This window comes from Mirounga leonina, unplaced genomic scaffold, assembly GCF_011800145.1.
Source record: "Mirounga leonina isolate KUSES-001 unplaced genomic scaffold, KU_Mleo_1.0 Mir_418, whole genome shotgun sequence".
Classification (NCBI taxonomy): domain Eukaryota; kingdom Metazoa; phylum Chordata; class Mammalia; order Carnivora; family Phocidae; genus Mirounga; species Mirounga leonina.
The window spans coordinates 9,097,180-9,112,862 of NW_023270739.1; the positions used below are offsets into that span (position 1 = coordinate 9,097,180).

Consider the following 15,683-nt stretch of genomic DNA (forward strand, 5'->3'; position numbering starts at 1 on the left):
GAAAATGTGAGGAAGTGGATTCTCCCCCTAAAACTCCAGAAGAAGCACCCCTGCTGACCTGTTTCAGGACTTCCGACCTCCGGATCTCCAGAGAATAAGCGTGTGTCATTTTAAGCCGCTGTGTTTGCGAGAATTTTTACAACAGCAACAGGAAAGGAGGATGGCCCCCCTCGAGGCCTGCCTTTCTCATATGGGGAACAGAGCCTCAGCTTTGGGAAGCAGGACACAGATGCATAGACTGGGGTTCCCCCTCAACTGCTCCCTTCTGTCACCTCCCAGCATGACGTGGGGCATTCCACCACAAGAGTTTGATTCCCTCGGAGAACCCACCCCCTCTTCTCCACGCCTTCCTCCCGGGGGCCAAATGCTTGAGCAGCTAGAATGGGCCCGTTTCATTCGAGTGCTAGGATACAAAGCTGAAGAGGTTGGAAGCCCACCTTGACAGAGCCTGTGTGCTCAGGATCCTAATGGAAGAAGTCTGGGACCAAGGGAAAATGATCTGGAATGGGGGCAGGGGGCACGGAAGACAAATGTGGGTAGAAACCGGGAAGGAATCCAGAGGTCTGCCGTCAGCCAGGCATTCTTCCCAGCATGGTCTCATTCCATCCTCACCAAACCCAGGAGGTGGGAGTTCCTCTGTGGTGGGCAGAATCACAGCCCCCCCAGAGATGGCCATGCCCTAATATCTGGAACCTGGGACTAGGTTATGTGACTGGTTGAATAGGCTCACTGCCCTCTGCCTCTGTCATGAAGACTGCAGACTTCAAAGTGGGGGAAATCCTGCTGGATTCTCTGGGTGGGCCCAGTCTATTCACGGGAGTCCTAAAGGTTGAGAGCTTTCCCTGCAGAGAGGCAGAGGGAACAGGGCAGGAGAAGTCTGATGTAGGGTCAGGAGGACTCAGGGATTGCACTGTTCAGTCAGGGTCAGGTCAGGGTGGACTCACAGGCTGGGAGGTGTGGGAAGAAGGTTGTTCCCGGCAGCCGGGGAGAGGCAGGACCGAGGCCTGCAGGTGGGACAAACGCGGCAGAAGAGAGAGGGAGGTCTCACTTGGGATGGATCGCTGTGGATGCTGAGGGGCAGAAGGCTGCCCATCACCATAATCCAGGGCTCGGACAGGACAGGCTGAGAAGCAGCCTAGGACCTCCGCATTCTAAAGCCAGAACCATCAAGAATGTCAGAAGAATAGGAAGTGGGATGTGAGGATGGAGAGGAGTCCCGGAGAACTTGGAATTGCCAGTTTACTACCACGGGGGATGCTCAGCGGCACAGTCTGGGACGAACCGCCTTTGAGATGCCTGGGACGGGGCTTTGCAAACAACGTGCAAAGACTAGAGATATACTGGAGGCTTCTGTTCTTTTCTGGAAGCTTCTCTTCTTCCAGACTGCTGTGAAAGCTGCCCTTTCACCGAGACCGCTCGGAGGGAGGCTGAGGAAGTCGCCGGTGACTCAGCGAAATCCGCCTTCCTTCCCTTTGTCTCCGCGAGCCCCCCTCCCAACTGTGACTCAGCAGAATCGCAGTTGCTCGAGGGGAATGTGGAAATCTGGACTCAGCACTTGGCTGGCACCGCCCATCGCTCGCCTGGAAAACAGAAGTGGTTTTGGACGGAGGGCGGGCGCGGCCGTCTCCCAAGGCTCTGATGGTGAAAAACAGAGGTGAGGCCCCAGCTGAGGCTGGGGGACACGGGGAGGCTGGCCTAGGCTGGATGGTGTTCAGGGAGAAGCAGGAGACCCGCCTGGATATCCTCAGGCAGGGAGCATCCCAAGTTAACAAGGTGACCCAGGGTGTCCTGACCACCCCTTACCCCACAAAGACCCAAGAGGCCATGCCCTTGACCCAGTGGAGGGATTGGGTGGAGGGGGGGGGCGGGGAGGGGGAGCCCAGTGGGGAGGTGCAGCCTTTCTCAGCAAGGCAGACAAGCCCAAGCCATAAAAACATCCTCAGACAGGATGGCAAAACAGACGCTTTCTGGGTTACAAGCGCCCCTATACACAAGGCTGAAACCCCACGAAACACTGGGAGAAAAGGCCACACGTGTCACAGACAAGAGACTGAACACTCCTAATATTAAAAAAGAAAGACAGGACAGGCCCCAAATGGAGTCACTTGGGCTAAGCCCAGTGTCAGCAAACCAAGGCTAATGTCTGACCTAATTTCAGTTTCTGCCTCTTCTAGGAATGTTACCTTTTTACCCAGTGGAGTCCCCTGGTCGGACCAGTGAGGTGATCAGCCTGGTAGACCCTCGCCACCCTTCCGCTAAAGGAAGGTGACCTTGCCTGAAACAATCCATGCCTTGTTTCCCTGCCCCCACCCCCCCATTCTGCCTATAAGAACCCTTCAGAGCTCCTTTCTGTTTGCCAGGTGGGATACTGCCCGATTCCCAAATCACCAATAAAGCCAATTTGATCTTGAAATGTACTCAGTTGAATCTTGTTTTTTAACAGTAATAAAAGAGCTCCGAAGGGGCGCCTTGGTGGCTCAGTCAGTTAAACGTCTGCCTTCGGCTCAGGTCGTGATCCCAGGGTCCTGGGATCGAGCCCCGCATCGGGCTCCCTGCTCAGCGGGGAGTCTGCTTCTCCCTCTCCCTCTGCCTGCCGCTCTGCCTACTTGTGCTCGCTCTCTCTGTGTCAAATAAATAAATAAAATCTCCCAAAAGCAGTAGGACAAATAGTCACCAGGAAATGTTAACATTTAATTCGGGGAGCTTATCATCAGCCTCCTGCGAGGGCTGGGGAGCGAATAGCAGCTTCCAACCTGCCAGTGGAACACCTTTTGGCTCCTTACCTCCTTCACTCCTACGGCCCTGGGTTTTGCAGATAAGGTGACTGTGACCACATCACCCCTCTCTGGTCAACACCCTTCACTAGCTCCCACTGCCCTTGGGATAACATGCAAGCTCCTTCGCCTGGCACATCTGGCCCTCTGCCCTGGGCCCTGGCCACCTGTCCAGCAGGAGGGCCTCACCCCACCTGCTCCCTCACACCTTGCATGCCACTCTCAGAAATACCCCCTCCCAACTATCCAGGCACACACCCCTCTGGCCCTTTGCTCAGGGTGGTCCCTCCCGTCTAGAATACACATCCCCCTCTCGGGCTCCTTTGTCAAGCTCTTCATTTTTCAGGACTCAGCCCGGAAACAGATAATAGATCTCAATGAAAGAGTGAAGCCTATAGGGGCGCGTGGGTGGCTCAGTCGTTAAGCATCTGCCTTCAGCTCAGGTCATGGTCCCAGGGTCCTGGGAACAAGCCCCGCATCAAGCCCCGCATCAGGCTCCGCAGGAAGCCTGCTTCTCCCTCTCCCCCTGCTTGTGTTCCTTCTCTCATTGTGTCTCTCTGTCAAATAAATAAATAAAAATCTTAGAAAAAAAAAGAGTGAAGCTTATAAAAATAAAGAATAAATTGGGGCACCTGAGTGGCTCAGTCGTTAAACGTCTGCCTTGGGCTCAGGTCATGATCCCAGGGCCCTGGGATCGAGCCCCGCATCGGGCTCCCGGCTCAGTGGGAAGCCTGCCTCTTCCTCTCCTCCTGCTTGTGTTCCCTCTCTTTCTGTCTCTCTCTCTGTCAAATAAATAAATAAAATCTTTAAAAAAATATAGAATAAATCATAAAGGAAAATCTCAGGGACCTTAGATTGGCAGATTTCTCAAATATGACACTAAAAGCACAAAATGTAAAAGAAAAAATATTAATCAGCGGGACCTTATCAAAATGGACTTTTGCTCTTCACGTGACACTGTTATAAAACATAAAGGGCGAGCTAGAGACTAGGAGAAATTATTTGCAAACATATATCCGACAAAGGACGTGTCCTGCGTCTCTAGAATACGTAAAGAACTTGTATGATTCAATGTTAAGAAGGCAAATAAGTTAATTTTTGAAATGGGTAAAAAGTTTGAACGGACAATTCATCAAAAGAAATATATGGATGCTAACTAAGTGCATGGCAAGATGTTCAAGTTTATATATCATCAGGGAAATTCAAAGTACAATGAGATAGCACTACCCGCCTATTTGAATGGCTAAAAATAAAAGGACTGCCCCCACCCTGTTGTGACTGTAAAGCAACCAGAACTTTTACTTTCTGCTGGGGAGTCAGGAAAGGATCTGAACCTGATACCGTAGGGGTCAGAATATGCCACCTGGAAATATGCCACTTTGCATAAGGTTTATTTTGAGCTAAAGACAACTGAGAAACAGCAAATGCCAAAAAAAAGGCGATCTGCCTTCTGCCTTATTTGCCTAAAAGCAGGCTTAGACTCATAATCAGCCGAGATGAATCCAGACTCTTAACAGCTCAGAGATGGCACCCAGAGGAATCAAAACAATAAGCCTTCGTGTATTAACCCTTATCTTCCCTAAATTTCCCCCAAGTATTCACCTGCTTGCTGCCCCTAACAAATCAACCCCTTTTCCTTTGCTCACTTCTCTGCAAAGGTACTTCAAGGTTGACCCTTGAACCACATGGGTTGGAACTGTACAAGTCCACTTATATGGGGATTTTTTTTTCCTCATAAATACAGTACAGTACTGTAAATGTATTTTCTCTTCCTTATGGTTTTCTTTTTTTTTTTTAATATTTTATTTTTAAGTAATCTCTGCGCCCGATGTGGGGCTCGAACTTACACCCTGAGATCAAGAGTGGTACCCTCTACCGTCTGAGTGAGCCAGGCGCACCTTCCCTTTTTTTTTTTTTAAAGATTTTTATTTATTTATTTATTTATTTGACAGAGAGAGACAGCGAGAGAGGGAACACAAGCAGGGGGAGTGGGAGAGGGAGAAGCAGGCCTCCCGCTGAGCGGGGAGCCTGATGCCAGGTGCGATCCCAGGACCCTGGGATCATGACTTGAGCCGAAGGCAGACGCTTAACGACTAAGCCACCCAGGTGCCCCTGGGTGCCCCTTCCTTATGATTATTTTAATAACATTTTATTTTCTCTAGCTTACTTGAAGAATACAGTACAGAATACATAGAACATACAAAACATGTTCATTGATGGTTTGTGTTCTCAGTAAGGCTTCTGGTCACCAGTAGGCTATGAGTAGTTAAGTTTTTGGGGAGTCAAAAGTTATCACGGATTTTCAGCTGTGCGGGGTGTCCCCGTGCCTCAGCTGCATTATTCTTTGTTGAGATGCTATATAAGCCCCAGTTCCTGGACTCTTTTCAGTTACTCCTCACTGTTTCTCCCCTGTGTGTGTGTGCTCTATGTGTTAATCAACTGTTGCTTGTTAATTTGTCTTTGTCATTTTGATTTCTAGGGCCCTGGCTCCAGAACCTAGGAGGGTAGAGGAAACTACCTCTCCTACAGTACAGCCACTTTTGAAAAGAGTTGGCAATTCCTTTTTTTTTTCCCTTAAGATTTTTATTTATTTATTTAACACAGAGAGAGAGAGAGAGAGAGAGAGCACAAGTAGGCAGAGCGGCAGACAGAGGGAGAGGGAGAAGCAGGCTCTCCGCCGAGCAGAGAGCCCGATGCGGGGCTCTATCGCAGGACCCTGGGACCATGACCTGAGCCGAAGGCAGATGCCCAACCGACTGAGCCACTCAGCCGCCCCAAGAGTTGGCAATTTCTTAAGAGACCAAACAAACACCTGCCATACAACCCAGCCACTCCACCCCTGGGTATTTACCCACGAGAAATAAAAGCGTGTTTCATCACAAAGACTTGTATACCTATGTTCACAGTGGCTTTGTTGCTAATAGTCCCAAACTAGAAACAACCCATATGTCCATCAGCAGGTGAATGGAGAAACAGCTGTGATATAAACATACCCTGGATTCCCAGCAGTGAAGAGGAAGAACCACTGTTCCATGTAACAAGACACATGAATCTCGAAATAATAATACTGAGTAATGGAAGCCAGATTAAAAGAAAAAAATTCTTACTGTCTAATTACACTTATGTAAAATTACATATAAAACGAATACAGGATTTTACAAAATTCAGCGAAATGCAAGCTAATCTCATCAGATTGGTGGTTACCTAGTTGGAGGGGAGATTACAAAGATTACAAAGGACCGTGAGGTCGGGCTCAGTGCTCAGCGTGGAGTGGGCTTGAGATTCTTTCTCCTTCTGCTCCCCTTCCCCCCACTCATGTGCACGTGCACACAAACACACTCTCTCTTTCTCAATAAATAAAATCTTTATTTTAAAAAAAGTTTTTTTTGTTGTTGTTTGTTTTATTTATTTATTCATGAGAGTCAGAGAGAGAGATAGAGAGAGACAGCAGCAGAGGGAGAAGCAGGCTCCCCCGTTGAGCAAGGATCCCGACGTGGGACTCAATTCCAGGACCCTGGGATCATGACCTGAGCCGAAGGCAGACGTTTAACCGACTGAGCCACCCAGGCGACCCTGATATTTTTTTTTTTAATTTTTTTTTTTTAAGATTTTATTTATTTATTTGACAGAGAGAGAGATCACAAGTAGGCAGACAGGCAGACAGGCAGAGGGAGAGGGAGAAGCAGGCCCCCCGCTGAGCAGGGAGCCTGATGCGCGACTCGATCCCAGGACCCTGGGATCGTGACCTGAGCCGAAGGCAGACGCTTAACCATCTGAGCCACCCAGGCGCCCCAATAAATAAAATCTTTAAAAACAAAACCAAACAAAGGACCATGAGGAAACTTCTGGGAGAAGTGAATACAATCATTATCTTGATTGTGGAGATGGCGTCACAGGTATATTTAAGTCAAAACTCATCAAATTAAGGGGTGCCTGGGTGGCTCAGTCAGCTGGGCGTCTGCCTTCGGCTCGGGTCATGATCCCGGGATCCTGGGATCGAGCCCCGCATCGGGCTCCCGGCTCGGTGAGGAGCCTGCTTCTCCCTCTCCCTGCCGCTCCCCCTGCTTGTGCTCTCACACACACACCCTTTCTCTCAAATAAATAAATAAAATCTTTAAAGAAAAAAAAAACTCATCAAATTATATATTTTAAGTATGTAGGGTTTGTGTCAATTATATCTCAATAAGAAAAAGAATAAAGTTGAAAAACAGACTGAGTCCAGGCTTTCCTGAAGTTTCTCCCCCCCACCTTATAAGCCCCTCACTGAGCTTCCTGTGCCCCAGCCGCCCCCCATTCCAACCGTGAGCTCCACGAAGGCAGCAAGGACGGCACGGGACCCACTCTCTAGGCCCAGAGCCCAGCATATGGCAGGCAAGCACAACAGATTTAACCAATGAGGCTTGAACTCCCCACCTGCAGTCACATAGCTCACCTGGGACTTGAGGCCAGGTGTATCTGTCTCTTGTAGGGGAGAAAAACATTTACTTTCTTTCCTTCTAGGTTCTTAGGCTGATTTAATAATTACATGGACATAAAACAGATTAACTGGAGAAAAACAAATTTAATTTTGTACACATGAGAGCCTATAAAAATACGGGACTCAAAGAAATGACCAAATCAGGGACGCCTGGGCGGCACAGTCGGTTGAGTGGCCGGCTCTTGGTTTCGGCTCAGGTCGTGGTCTTGGGGTCATGGGCTCAAGCCCCACGCTGGGCTCTGTGCACGCGTAGCATGGAGTTGGCTTGGGACTCTCTCTCCCTCTGCCTCTCCCCCCGCCCCCCACTCTCATGCTCATGCTCTCTCTCTAAAATAAATAAATAAATCTTTAAAAAAAGGGGGGGGGGGGAAGAAATGACCAAATCAGGCAGCTTTTATAGCTTTCAGACAAAGAAACAATAAATTTGTGAACAATTGACAAGCCAAGGAAGTCCGGGTTTGGAGTAGTTACTTGGGGGAAGTAACAAGCTTTATTTATGCAGTCTTCTCTGCCTCGGATGCCCTATCTCTGGCAATAAGGATGCCTTCTACTTTCCTGGTACAGGGAGGGCACCTTTCACATGGGAGACTTATTTCCTGCTTTCAGGGGGGACAAAGGAGATTCAGAGCGTCCTTGGCACTGGCTGTTTCTTAAGTAACTTTAACTCAGAATAATCAATATGCCGAAGTGGCATATTTTGGGGTGGCATATTTTGCTCTCCTTCACCTTCAAGCACACTCAAGTTCTATAACAAGCCGCTGTCTGGAGACCCTGGGTCCGGGGCAGTGAAGGGAGTAGAAAGAGCAACATCTTTCTCAGGCATTGTCCAGCTTCCGTTTTCCCAGATCCATGTGACTGACGACCGGGGACCAGACCAGGCAGCCGTCTGGACTCTGGAGAGTTCAGGCTGTGAGGACAGCCTGGTCAATATGGAGCCTGACTCCAGCTCCAAGACTTGGTTCAATCTGGTTCAACAGGATCAAGGCACTTCTAGGTGATGTAGACGGGTTAAAGCAATGAACTCTAGAAGAGATTGCAAGCCCAGGATCCATGACTTACCACACGTGTGTACGTCAACTCCCTAAGCTTTATTTCCTCATATGACAAATCGATAAGTAATAACAGCATCAGCTCCAGGGAATGTGGTCAGGATTAAATTAGTTTTAACATATGTAAGAGGCTCACAATGGGGCCCAGGGAAGAGGAAGCCTTCGCTAAGCATTCCTCCTTCTGTTTGGTTAGAGAGTGGCATCCAGTTCCCCTTTCCGGATTCCGCCAGAGCCTTTTTCCTACCTAGAAACTTCTGGATGGCTCACTAAAATCTCACAAACCTTGCTCTCATTTGGGAGTTCAGAACCTCAGGGTCCTTGGGGGCGCCTGGGTGGCTCAGTCGGTTAAGCATCCGACTCTTGATTTCAGCTCAGGTCGTGCTCTCAGGGTCGTGAGATTGAGCCCCGCATGGGGCTCCATGCTCAGCTCCAATCTCAGCTCTGCCTGAGATTCTCCCTCTCCCTCTTCCTCCACCCCGACCTGCTGCTCGCTCTCTCAAAAAACAAACAAACAAAACCCCACCAGAACCTCAGGGTCCTCATCTTAATTTTTTTCTCAATAAGTAGACTTCCTTGAAATAATTTCAAATGTCCAGAAACGTTGCAGGGATAGTACATAGAATTCCTCACCTGGATTCACCGGGTGCTAACATTTTGTCACATTGTTTTTATCATTCACTCTCTCTCTCGATTATAGATAGACACACTCTCTTTTATATACATATATAAATATATTTCTGGTTTATTAGAGAGTGAGTTGCAGACATCATGCCCCTTTGCCCCAAATTCTTTAACATGTATTATGCCAGAGTACAGCCTCTTCTAACCACAGTACAATTAGTACGATTATAAACATCAGGGACCCTAACTTCAGCACAAATACATTATAAAAAGCCTACATTCAAAGTCATCAATTGGGCGCCTGGGTGGCTCAGTTGGTTAAGCGACTGCCTTCGGCTCAGGTCAGGATCCCGGAGTCCTGGGATCGAGTCCCGCATCGGGCTCCCTGCTCGGCAGGGGGTCTGCTTCTCCCTCTGACCCTCCCCCCTCTCATGCTCTCTCTCTCTCTCTCAAATAAATAAATAAATACTCTTAAAAAAAAAAAGTCATCAATTGCCCCCCAACTGTTCTCCCCGCTGTCTGGGTTCCAGTCCAGACCCCGCATTGCGTTGAGCCGCTCCGCTGCTCTGCTGTCCACAGCCCCCGAGCCTCTGCAGAGAGCAAGATGGAGTCACTCACGTCCAGCAGATGTCCTTGCAGCAGTGACGCAAGCCATTAAGGGTACGGCAGCTAAGAGATAGCCTGAGACCAGATCAGCTGACACCCCAGAACTGATAACAGGCAGAAGTACAGTGGGTCTGCGGGGGTCCGGGACTGCTGAAATCCCTCTAAAAAGGGAGGAGTTTGGCAGCACATGGTCAGACCCCTCAGACATGACCCCTCTAGGTCTGACCACTTAAAAAAAGCAGCTGCCACCAAAGGTTCCGCCGGATTGAGCAGGTGCCCAGGACTGACCCAGGCGCCACCCAGGTCTTATCTCCCCTGCGTGCCCACAGACTGACTTCACATTTGGTTCATTAACTTCCTACCCACTCTGTTATCTTGTTGACTGTGTGACTTGTCTCGTGTTCTGCTTTGCGGGCCGGTAAGAAGCCAAGTCAATCACGTCTTCCAATGCCACTGACTTTGGAATCCTGAACCTGCTTTATAATGATGTTAATCTTGCTTTATGCCTGAATAAAGCTGACCTCATGGAAGGACACAACTCGTGTCTTTCCCAGGTGCTGGTGACAACGAGCTTGTGGCTGGGAAGATAGGAAGGGGCTGCTTTTTGCACTGGACCCCCTGTTTGAGTAGATGCCCGCCGCTAGGTGGGATCACACGCCCACCTCGCTGGGCTGCCGGGTCTGCAGAGCCGGCCCTCGGAGGCGCTGAGCAGGTCGGGGTCCCTAACGTGAGGCTGGGGAGGCCGGCGAGGACCCGCGGAGCAGGTGGCGGGGGTGGAGGGAAGGACGCCGGCTCTGCGGGGACGCGGCCGCCTGCGCGACCTGGGGGCCCCGGGGAGTCGCCGCCTCCGCCGCCGCGGCGGCCCGGATTTCTCCCCAGGGGAGGGAGCCGGAGCACCTGAACCGTGACTCAGCGAGAGCGGCCCTCGGACCGTGACTCAGCGAAAACAGACCTCGGGACCGTGACTCAGCGAAAACAGACCTCGGGACCGTGACTCAGCGACAACAGACCTGAGATCGGGACTCCGCGCCGAGCCTGCCGGCGTGACTCAACAGGAAAGGGCGGCAGGGGTGCGGGGCAGAGGGTTCCTCAGCGGGAGGCCGTCCGCGCCCGACCCCTGCCCCCAGCGCCCGCCGAGCTCAGCAGCCACCAGCGCCCGCGGGGCCGGGCCTCGGGGAGCGCGGGAGTGGCAGGTACGCGGGCTACCTGAGCAGGTGACCTGGCGCAGGTAACTCAGCCCGTCCCAGCGTCGTGGGCAGCGTGGGGACGGCTGCGGCGGCCTGGGGGGTCCTCGGCCCCGTTGAGTGATCCCACCACTTCCTTCTGCCCAGCTCAGCCAACGCTTGGCTGCCTCAGTGTCCCCATCTTCAAACTGAGGGGCAGAGAGAAGCTCCCTTCCCCGGACGGCATTCCGTGGGTGTATGTTTATACTTTAAATAATCCATTTTTATCCCCTAGTTAGAAGACGCTGCCCGGCCACTGTACTGCACTGAAGTCTATGATCCCCAACCTGCAGACCACTGTTGCTAACGTTCTCGTGTATTTGTTAGGATTAAAAAAATAACCAACTCTATCATGCCCACAAAGGAGTATATTCTACAGTATGATTCTGTGCAAGGAACAGTGATAAGGGGAACATAGCTTATGAAGTAGCTCTTTCTCTTTTTTCTGTGCAAATTCTATATGATTGTGATCCTAATGTCTATGGTATACCTTTGTCTTCCTTTGTTTCATTAACACAACTGTTTTCCCAAATTGTAACAGGGCCCTTGTAAGCATTATCTCAAAGGCCTCACAAAAATCCATTCAGGAGACATTCATTCATTCAACACGGTATCCCGCCCGAGTGCCTGGGGCCTACTGTTAAACCTTTGGGTTGCTTCCTATTTATTTTTTTCCTATTGAAGGAGAAAGATAAGGAGTATTTAAAACAGTCTCTGGCTTTCACATACTAGGGGAAGGGCGTTTTTCATATCAGAGAATTGTCTTTTTTTATTTTTGAACATACGTTGCTTGCTTTCCCCTGCTCCCCAAGATCTGGATGGAAAGGTTAAAAACAAAGGAGGAAGAAGGGTGGGCTATGAGGGACTTCTGAGACCAGGACCTTCAACAGATGCTGGAAAGCAGGTAAACTGACTTCTCCCTGAGGCTTACCTAGGGTTCACCATACTTAAGGGGGCCACAGAAATGTTTTAATTTTAATTTCTTTTAAAATCAGAAGAAAACAGGGGTGGCCTGGACGGTTCAGTCAGTGCCCGTCAGAAACCTGACTCTTGGTTTCCGCTCAGGTCATGATCTCAGCGTCCTGGGATTGAGCCCCAAGTCGGGTTCCCTGCTCAGCAGGGAGTCTGCCTCTCCCTCTCCGTCTCCCTCTCCCCCTGTGTGCACGTGCCTCTCTCTCAAATAAATAAATAAAATCTTTTTAAAAAAAAAAATCAGAAGAAAACAAAAGAATACAATAATAATAAATATAGAATAACGAATCCAGTTGAGAGTGTATTCATCTCTATACTACTTCAGTCCTAAAATGCTATTTTTAATTTTAGTTATTTAGTTTTTTATTTTTTTAAATGGAGGAGAGGGTCCTCAAAGACAAAGGTGCCTTGGGCCCATGAAAGTCAGAATGCATCCTTGCTGGTAAGCTGGGGTCTAGGATGAGAAAGTGAGCAGTAAGAAATTGCCAGGGGTGAGAAATGGCCCGTGGGCTTGCCAGCAGAGGTGGCTGATTCTAGACTCCTAGTAGCTACCTGGGTGGTGCTCCCGGCAGTGGTCCTTCACTGCAAACCCTCCGTCAGATCTGCCATTCACCAGGGCTCCGATGGGGTTCTTTGTGGGAATGAAGGAAGAGGCCCCCAGAGAAGAGATGGAGGAGGGGTCCGAAACCGGCCAGGGGAACAAGGGGGGCTTGCAGGACAGTGAGCTCCCTGGAGGGTGGGTAGGGCTGGGACCTTGGCGTTTAATTTTCCTTTTCCTTTTTCCTAATTAAAGGGAACACCAAGAACTTGGGGGTACCATGGAAGCACACACTGGGTTACAAATCGTATAAAGAACAGCAAAAGGAACATCTTCAGGTGAAGCGTTTCCTGCATTTTTGACTATGGGTTTAGATGGAAAACCAAGAGCAGAATTACTGACTGGGCCAAGCATAGAACTAACTAATTTTAAGGCTTTTGGAGTCTTGGGGCGCCTGGCTGGCTCAGACAGCGGGGCATGTGACTCTTGATCTCGGGGTTGTGAGTTTGAGCCCTACGTTAGGGGTAGAGATTACTTATAAATAAGCTCTTTGAAAAAAAGACTTAAAAAAGATTTCTTTATTTATTTGAGGGGGGACAGAGAGTGTGGGGGGAGGGGCAGAGGGAGAGGGAGAGAGAGAAGCAGACTCCCCACTGAGCATGAAGCCTGAGGCAGAGCTCCATCCCAGGACCCTGAGATCATGACCTGAGCCGAAATCAAGAGTCGAATGCTCAGCCAACTGAGCCACCGAGGCACCACCTCCCCCAAAAAAGGCTTTTAAAGCACAAACAATGAATCATGGAACACTTCATCTAAAACTAATGATGTAATGTATGGGGATTAACATAAGAATAAAAAAAAAAGGCTTTTAGAGTCTTTTGCCTAATTATGGGTAAAAGTAAATGACTACTTTTTGTAACTTTATTTCTCATGTTTCTATAGTAAATACGACTTTTGCCACTGGGGCTCAGAGTCGGGGCAGTTTGCTTTTGTTTGAGTGACAGCCGGGAGGAAGGACCACCCCAGCACTCTGCGGGATGATGTGCTGTTTGGCTGCAAGTGAAGGCAGCGAGGGGTCTGGGACTCACCCCCTAAGGTAGGAAGAACAGGCACTGGGGCTTCAGGAAGAGGCCTTTTACCTTGTACCCAGGGCTGGGAGGAGCCCTATCACAGGTTGGTTGGCATGACTTTGCCCCTGAGCAGCTGACTGGGCAGTTGGGTGTCCGTGGCGTGTGTGCGTGGGATGGCGCGGGGTGGAGGAGGGTGGTGGGGAGAGGTGGCAGGAGTAGATGAGAAGGTTGGTGGTGGTCGAAGGTGAAGGAAACGCTCTCTCTCTGTCTCTCTCCTGGCAGGTGCCTGCAGCAGCCCCCTCCTGCCCGGAGCTCAGCCTCAGTGCTCCGATTTCCTGAAAAGCCCTCTTTATGCCCCTATGGAGTTTGGGGTGAAGCTCCAGGGAGCCTGAGGGTCTGTTATAGGCAGAACTGTGTCCCTCCCCAAATTCACCTGTGGAAGCCCTAACCCCCAGTACCTTTCAACGTGATTGTATTTGGAGATGAGCCTTTACAGAGGGGATGAAGTTAAAACCATGCTCTTCGGTTGGGCCCCGATCCGGTCGAACGGGTGTCCTTCTAGAAGAAAGACACCCGGGCGCATGCACAGGGGGAGGACCTGTGAGGACACGCCAGGAAAGCTGTTGGCAAGCCAAGCAGAGGCCTCGGAAGAAACCACACCTGCTGACATCTAGACCTTCGGCCTTCAGAAGTGTGAGAAGATGAGCTTGTGATCGTCTGAGCCACCCAGTCTGTGGCGTGGGGTCACGGCCCGTGGCTGGCACACGGACACTGGGCCCGAGACTCAAGCCCGGAAGGACCCCTGAAAGAGCAGCCTCGTTCAACTTCTCCTTCCTCTCCTCTTCTCTCTCCCTTTTTATTTTGAAAAAATGCCAGACCTACTAAAAGGCTCAGGACGCAAACAGGACACTGCATGCCGGTACACCCTTCCCTGGGATCATGCCTTGTCGGGAATTGGCTCTTTTTGTGTGTCTCTCTCCTTTTCTCTCTCTCTCTTTTTTTTTTAAGATTTTATTTATTTGACAGAGAGAGAGACACAGCGAGAGAGGGAACACAAGCAGGGGGAGGGGGAGAGGGAGAAGCAGGCTTCCCGCCGAGCAGGGAGCCCGACGCGGGGCTCGATCCCAGGACCCTGGGACTGTGACCTGAGCCAAAGGCAGATGCTTAATGACTGAGCCACCCAGGGGCCCCTCTCCTTTTCTCTTTTATTATTATTTTTCCAGAACCATCTGAGAGTACGTTGTGGACATCCTGACACTTCACCTGTAGGAACAAGGACACATCCGCATTGTTATCATCACAGTAAAGACATAAGGCTGACGCCTTAACGTCCTTTACTTTACTGTCACACTTTCCCAGGGATCCCCCAAAAACAGTCCATTGGAGGACCCCCAGAATCTAATCAAGGTTCATGCCCTCCTTTTTGCTGTCATGTCTTAGGTCTCTCGTGGCATTGACTCTGGAAGAATTGTTTGGAAGAGACAGGTTAGTTGCCTTGAAAATGTCCCATGTTTTGGATTTGTCTTTTTCCCTCACGGTGAGATTCTGGTGGAACATTCCTGGACAGAGTCCTATATGGTCATGTTGCGTCTCCTCATCGGGTGGAACCAAGGAAACTGAAACCCAGCTAGTTGGTGGCAGAGTTTAGATGCATTTCAGTACCAGATTATTATTATTTTTTAAAGATTTTACTCATTTATTTGAGAGAGAGAGAGAGCGCAAGCGGGGTGGGGAGGGGCACAGGGAGAGGGAGAAGCAGACTCCCTGCTGAGCAGGGAGCCCAAATGACACAGGGCTCAATCCCAGGACCCTGAGATCATGACCACAGCGGAGGGCAGAGGCTTAACGGACTGAGCCACCCAGGCGTGCCTTCAGTACCAGATTTTTTATTTGCCTTTATCAAGCCTGTGACTGATTGTGTAGAACAGGAAAAGCGTCTTTGTGTCAAGTGGGGGGTGTTCATTAAACAAAGGAAAACAGAATCTATTAATATAAGCAATGCTGTTCTTCCTTGTAAAGCCTGGTGGTTAAACACACACGTAGGACACAGCTTTGAATCTCATTTGTAATAAGCCATGTGACCTGAATAAGTCTTAACGTCTCTGGGCCTCGGTTTTCTTACCTGTGAAATGGGGATAATAATGGTACCTACCTCCCAGGCTTGTGGGACATGAAATTATCCATGTCAAATACTTAGCGTGGTGCCTGGCTTGTAATTAATTGCCCAATAAAAAGTAATTATTCTCATGGATGTGTTTTTATAATTATAATGATTGACAAATAAAAGTGCCCGGCCTTATCACTTCCGTGCTTCCCCACTCCCGGAAGCAAGTGAGCAGGAACTAGGTAGAGG

At 49.8% G+C, this 15,683-nt stretch overlaps 2 long non-coding RNA genes across 5 annotated transcripts; both read left to right on the top strand.

Annotated features, from left to right (window-relative positions):
• Positions 1 to 221: 221 nt before the first annotated feature.
• Positions 222 to 2,413, top strand: LOC117998513. Its single transcript, XR_004676009.1, has 2 exons — positions 222 to 1,654; positions 2,175 to 2,413. It is a non-coding gene; the product is annotated as an uncharacterized LOC117998513 (long non-coding RNA).
• Positions 2,414 to 9,963: 7,550 nt separating this feature from the next.
• Positions 9,964 to 14,365, top strand: LOC117998753. Of its 4 annotated transcripts, XR_004676067.1 has the most exons (5): positions 9,964 to 10,755; positions 10,859 to 11,654; positions 12,516 to 12,598; positions 13,203 to 13,356; positions 13,613 to 14,365. It is a non-coding gene; the product is annotated as an uncharacterized LOC117998753 (long non-coding RNA). The 4 variants fall into 4 exon arrangements; XR_004676070.1 differs by having other exon boundaries at positions 9,991 to 10,946; XR_004676068.1 differs by lacking the exon at positions 10,859 to 11,654 and having other exon boundaries at positions 9,992 to 10,755.
• Positions 14,366 to 15,683: the final 1,318 nt, after the last annotated feature.